Below are 6,957 nucleotides of genomic sequence, written 5' to 3'. Positions count from 1 at the left end.
GTATAATTCCACGGAATGCAGGTCCCGGTGACATCCGACTGGTTGCGGCGAGCGACTTTCCACACTCTACTAGCTAAGCAGGCTGGTTCCCGAGCTGATGGTATGCAGCTCATCCACCGAGAACTAATCATTCCTAGCCAGCATTCGGCCATTAAACCACTGCCCCCGCGATGGTCGTACCCAATGACCAGGACGGGGACAACCCCGTGGACACCCGGCCCCCGCGGTACCAGTCATGATCACTGGTGAGATCTTCGTAGACAATGTCTACTACCAGTTGGGAACCCTGCAGCTCTCTGCACTGGTCAGCAAGCGCTTCGGGTGCGTGTAGTCGCTATTATCCAAGGGATCCATACAGGAATCAACACGCATATCTTTGACCTGTGGTATCCCCCCTGCGCATCGAGACACCTGGACGTACTAGCAGAAGGGATGGGTTATCCCTCTCCCGGCTCCGTGAACTGGGGTGCCCTCCCTTTTTAGGGACGGCGGGCCTAAGGTCGGGACCGGGAGGGAAAACGTCCGCCGTTTTGCCGGCTTTGGACAATAGCCCTATGCGGCTAAATAATTGGGGCAGAATGACCTCCAGCGCGGCATTGAAGTCATCCACCGTCAGTGCTTTGGGCCCTTCATATTGCCGAGCCGACTCGATCTCGGCGCGTATCTCCTTGAGGGGGGGGGGCGGTATGCCGGGGGGGAGAGTTTCCCCAAGCAGCAATCTGTTGGCTGGCTCCACAGGTGAAGGTGCAGTCTCAGAGGCTGCAGCTCTTACCTCGCCGATTTCCATAAGACCCTCGTCCTCACTGCTGTCCACTATCTTCTGACGTTGGACAGCAGCCTGCCTTTTGGGTCTTCCGGGAGATGTGGGGGAGGAGATGCGGGCTGGGCTGTCAACGCCAGCTCCTCTCTTCCTCCTCTCCCTCTCCACTCTCTCCTTCTCCCTTGCCTCCTTTTTTATTTTCTCCCTCTCCGCTCTCTCCTTCCTTAATTCCGCTTTGAAGGCTTTATTTTCTGTCCTCAAGTGGGACATGTCCCCGCGGAACTGACGGACCTCCTCCCGCAGCTCCTCCCACTCCGGGGTTGTCACCACCTGTCCGGAGATCTGGGCCCGGAGATTCAAGGCTGTTGCAGCCGCCGAGATGTTAATGCTGGCATCCCAAAGGGCTTTTATCGTCGTGCCCTTCAGGTTGGTGCAGCATTGCGCTACTTTGCGCACCATTGCCACCTACTCGGTCACTATGGCAAAGAGGCTCGCAGGTGAAATCTCCTTATATCCAAGAAGAATCTCGCGCTCCTCCCTGCAGTTCTTCGCCAGCCTGGAACCGTAGCGAAGGGTGACCGTGGGGTCCAAGATCTTCTCCTCCTCCGCCTCCTGTCGCCGCAATTTCTTCTCGCGCTTCTTCTCCTTGAGGGCATCAGCTGTGAATTGGCCTTTGTAACGGGGTCACTTCTCTCGCCTCGTTCGTTTACTTTCGGTTTTATCGCTTGGGTAAGCTCGCCGGCGTCCAGGATCGTAATAGGAGAGAGAGATGGCAGTAATGCACTCGGTTTTGCTAACTTACAACGAGAGTTTATTAATTTAGTGTACAGTGAGTGGCGTGTATACTGCGCCGAGGCGTGTGCGATCGGTTTTGCCGGTGCAAGTCGGAAGGGTGGGCGGTCGCGGTGGCGGCGGGCCGCGGTCCGGGCTCTGGGCCGCGTCGTTCCTGGGGTTGACTTCCACCCGGCACATCGTCGCCTGGAACGGTGAATCGTGGAGTCACGGTCGACGCCCGACACGCTCTCCTCTGAGTTCGATCGACGGCCAAAACCCGGCACGTCGTCGTCTGGAACAAGATGCTTTGGAGTCACGGTCGAAACCCGACACGTTCTCCTCTGAGTTCGATCGGCGGCCGAAACCCGGCACGTCGTCGTCTGGAACACGGTGCTCTGGAGTCACGGTCGAAGCCCGACACGCTCTCCTCTGAGTTCGATCGGCGGCCGAAACCCGGCACGTCGTCGGCTGGAACTGGTGTGCCTCGAGAGGCTGAGTTCGCGGTGTCACGCTCCCGTGCTGGTCTCCTAGGAGACCGGCGGTGAACTCCTCTCGATGGTTCCGCGAGCCCCTCTTTTATAGAGGCGGCCGCGGAAATTTAACTGCGAGTGCTGCCTCAACCTCGCGTTCGCGCCGCGTAGCGGCGAACGGGAGGACTACCGGTCTCCCGGCGTGCTGGTCGTCTAACGGGTGTCGGGCAGCGAAATTAAGTACAGCGGGGAGAACGTAACATAAATATATTTTCAACTTCGACAACGGTCGAGAACAAGAAAGGAAATAGACTATAATAATTGATTAGGATATAACTATGATAGATTTACTTAAAACTAGGAACGAGGTGGGAATGCCTCGTTACACCTTCATGTTCCAGGTCCTTGGCTGGTCTGCCCTGACCTCTCTTCCTCTTTCTGTCCCTCTCCCTGTCCCGCTCCGTTTCCCACTCGTCATTTGACGAGTCGGACTGGGTGGACCAGATTGAGTTCTCGACTCGGACTTCTGAGTCCTCCGCCCTAAGGATCTTCGGGCTCCTGGAGCGTACACTTTTCGCTCTTCGCGTCGACCCTTTGGCGTGGGAACTTGCACGCGTCAGCATTTTTGGCGTGACGCTGACGCCGCGGCAGGAGACAGGGCTCCCCCCACCCCCCCGGTCCTTCGCGCCTCCTCCACTAAGCCGCTTCTAGCTGCCCGGGGCGGCAGCTTGCCGAAGCTAGCCTCGTCGTTACGAGCGTTATCGCTCTCCTCCCCCCTCATCGTGGTTTTGTAAGTGAGGACATATTGGCAGTAATATTTGGCTAAAGACGCTTCGGCCATCATGGCAGCTCCACCGCAGTGGAACATCTTCCACGCCTGTTAGAAACCCTAGATAAAGATGTGGAAGCCGAGAAGCGGCTTGTCAGGTGACCAACCCTATCCACACCACGTGACTCTACGAAAAAGATTCCTGGAGACGGCCAGGCCCACTGTGAAGCTAGAGGTTTAACGTCACCCCTATCGCGCGAGATCCTCCCGGATACGAACCGAGAGGTAATCTCCGCCTCGGGCTAGACGTGCCACCATTTGCCCTAGGTGGCAGCGGGTATGGAAGCAAGCTGGTCAGACCGCGCCCCACTCCCCCGCCCTGCACGCGCGCTTCAATCACCGCATTTACTCCAGACAGACCCGGGTCAGCGGTTTTCCCACATTAACATGTCGGTTTCACGGGTCCAGTGCGACTGCGGAGAGAAAGAGTGAAGTGGCAAGCCACTCCACTCATGCATCCCCACAGTAACAGTCCCCCATATTACTAACAACAGAGGTCAAGTACCAACATGACCCGGGTTCCCGGCTACTCCCCTGACCCACCGAAGTGAGCCAGGGGGCACCTGAGGGTTATTACCCCCCAGGTGTAGTCTACGAGGAATATCCACGCACGGCCGACCGGGGCCCATTCATCCATCCACACACCCCACGCCAGGCCAGTGCCTGACGTGAGGGCCGCCGTTCGCCAGCAATCCTCAGGTAGGGGCCTCCCCTTCCGGCCGAAACCGAAAGGTACTGCCGCCGAGCCTTCATCGGATCGCCGGTACCCCTCCACCACGGTAAGGTGGCGGCATGGAAAGGAAAAGAAGTGCACGCCTTTTGCGCTCTTCTCCCACCCGTGGTTCCAGGCACCGACACCCCCAGCAGTACGCTTCATATAGATAGCTCAGGTAACACCCCTTGGTGGTACCTTCATCGCAGCGGGGCCTAAGTGCACAGCGGCCTTAGCCTAACGGATCAGGGGGCGTGAACCCCAGCGTTGCCATAGCGGATCACCGGCGCGTCCCCCGTTGCCGACTATCACCAGCCACCGTGCACTCGGATATCCCGTTCTCTGAATGAATCACTGAGAAGTGTAACTCCAGTGCCTTTTCCCACGGGTGTTGCAGGAGAGGTTGTTTGAGGGCACGATCGAGACAGCACCCGCACGCAACCAACCCGCCCTTCTTTGATACCAGCTTTGCCGCTCCCCCAGCCGGGACTACATCCCGGACTTACGGGACAGCGCCGCGGCCGGACCCTCGCGTTGGGTTTTCCCACTGGGACACCGATCAAGGCAGCGGCCACACCGGGCCGCAGCACGCACCGGGGGGCGTACCCGCCCGAGCGCCACAACCTAGCAAACCCGACAACCCAGCCGTCACCTAGAAAGGACCCCTAATAGAGGATGAGGCTCCTGTGCCTCATTCCCCCCTTCTGAGAGAGCACGCTCACCCAGCGGGTAACCCCCACCCCCCCTGAGCCCAGGGCATGCCCCGGGTGCAGAGTGACGATAGGCTATCACATAGAAACACACATACACACACACACACACCCTGAGCCATCGGCCACCCTCCGGCCTCCGGCCCGTGTGCCTTCGCCCTGTGCGCTCTACCCCAGAAGACCGCCCAGGCGGTAACACCCCTTCCCCCCTTATCCCAATTGCGGGTGTTGGTGGCTGTCTCCACGGCCGAGATACCACCTCGTGGTCACCATCCCTCGTCATGATGCCTGGGCTGGGACCGTGCAGCATCCGACAGGGGACTTCGCAGACACCGCCGTGTCCGAAGCCACCGAGTTCCAGCCACCCGTCCCGGACGGACTTTTGTCCGTCCGACCCACAGCAGTGTCGTAGGCTCGGCTGGGCAAGACCAAGGTCACCCACATGGGAGACTCCAGCACGTCGTACTTCATTGCCCCGACCCACCGCCGCGGGGCGCCGTAGACTTAGCTGGGCAAGACCGAGGTCGCTCGTAGCGGAACCTCTAGCAAGCCCTACCTCATTGCCCCGACGTGGCTCCCACCAGGGGGGGACGCCTTGAACAGGCAGCCAGTTCTTAGGCAGCTTCCCGGGTGTACAGGCGACCTGCAGCTCTCTGCACCCAACCCCAGCGCCAAGCAGGGAGCGGAGGAATGGAATAGCCTCCGGCCCTCGCAGGCGCCAGGTATTTTACAGGAGCAGGACCACCGCGTCACGCCGCTCACGACGTGGCACGGCTTCACCCCGGACACAGTCAAACTCCACCCGCACTTGCGAGAGGAGGCGGGACTCTAGAACAGGATACCCCGCGTTTGAGGAGGGTACCTTCTGGCCCATTCAGTCGTCCGGCGGTGAACCCTCCTCCCCACCACTCGCGACTCTAGGCGACAAACCTTCCCAACGCGAGTACCCCTCAATTTTCTCCCCCGGACCGACCCGCATCCGCCCCCCGCCCAAGGTTCCGGACACCGGCACCCAACGCCCCCGGCGGTACGCCCATTAGCCGCTCCAGCCACACCCCTCGGTGCGCCTTCATCGCACACGGGGTCTAGGCGCACAGGGACCTTAGCCTAACGGATCAAGGGGCGTGGACCCCCGGCGTTGCCATAACGGATCACCGGCGCGCCCCTCGTTGCCGACTATCACCAGTCCCCATGCGCCCGTGTTGCCCGTCCTCCGGACAGAATCACCAGGAAGCGCCAGACCAATGCCTTTTCCCCCAGGCGCCGCGGGCGGTGCCGTCTGGGAACGCGGTCGAGACTGTGCTCACAGCCGACCCGCAGGCCGGTCCGTCCTACATAGCGACTCTACCTCGCGCGAACACCCCCTACTCTTCCCTGGGCCGCCCGGCATGACACACATGGCCTACCGGTATAAGCCTCAGGGTTTCCCCCGTCCCTACGCTACCCTGTCCACTCTTAACCAACGGTCCTCAGGTAGGGGCCTCCCCTCCGGCCGAAGCCGAAAGGTACTGCCGCCGAGCCTTCATCGGATCACTGGAGCCCCCCACCACGGCAAGGTGGTGGACACGGGGAAGACTGATTTTTTACCTTTTTTTGTTAACGCGGGGGAAATGCAGTACGCATCCCCCCGGGGCCCGGGTAGACTCCCCGGGGGTATGTGGGACTCCCCTCCCCCTTCATTAAGAAGGAGGAGGTTGCGACGAGACTCGCGAGCGGAACTTCTCGCGAGCGACGGCAAACAGTCGCCTGTTCGCCTCGTCGTCAAATTGCCGTCGGCTCCCGGACACGCCACCAAGATTTTCGCGAGAGTTGGGCGCCAGGTACGGAAAGGCCGCACCACCTCGATAAACGCGATAATAACTGAGAATCACAAAAGAAGCGCGTCCCGGAACCGTCGGGACCGGTAGCTCGTTTTATTTTAAGTCGGAGACGGGATGGGTTAGGAGGCAAAATCACTAAACTCGGTAACGGTAATACTGAGAAGTTTATTCAGGGACTCTCGCACGTCCCGATAGTTACTGTACGCGAGACAATGTAATTCGCGAGACGGTACACTTCGCGAAACGGTACACTAAGCCCGAGGACGCTTTCCCCGGGCGAGCCTTCTTTACCCGCGCGACCACTCCGCGGACGAGACACGACGGTACGATACGGTGCGCGACACAATTAAGTTTAGAGCAGATGGTTGATCTTACAATTTTCGGCGGCGACCCTTGCGTCGGCGGCGGTGTCAGCGGTGACGGTAGCGGCGGCGGTTTTCCTGATCAGGCTCTCTCTCTCTCTCTCTTTCTTCCTCTCCCGGTCCTCTCTCTCGCTCTGCTCACACTCTCCCGCTCCGCTCGCTCCGTCTCGCACTTCGCTCTCTCTCTCTCTCTCTCTCTCTCTCCTTCCTCGCACTCTCTCACTCCTCTCTCTCTCTCTCTCGGCTCTTTCCCTCCGTTCTCTCTCTCTCTGCTTCCTCGCACTCTCTCTCTCTACTCTCTCTCTGACACTATTGGCACGGCAATTCTACGGAGGTCGGAACGCGGCGGTAGTCGCGGTAAGGCTGCCAGCTGATCGGCTCTGGGAGGATCACGTATCCTCGTGGATCCTCCCTCGTCGCTACCCCCCTTGTCCGGGGGTCGTCGATCGTCGAGAGTCGGCAATTTTCGACAGTATTGTCTCGAGACACTTTCCGTTTCGGTACATTGTTGACGTCGGGA

The sequence above is a fragment of the Odontomachus brunneus genome, unplaced genomic scaffold (assembly GCF_010583005.1).
Source record: "Odontomachus brunneus isolate Ranch 3 - 2012 unplaced genomic scaffold, Obru_v1 Obru_scaffold_153, whole genome shotgun sequence".
Lineage (NCBI taxonomy): Eukaryota > Metazoa > Arthropoda > Insecta > Hymenoptera > Formicidae > Odontomachus > Odontomachus brunneus.
This window is presented reverse-complemented; position numbering follows the sequence as displayed.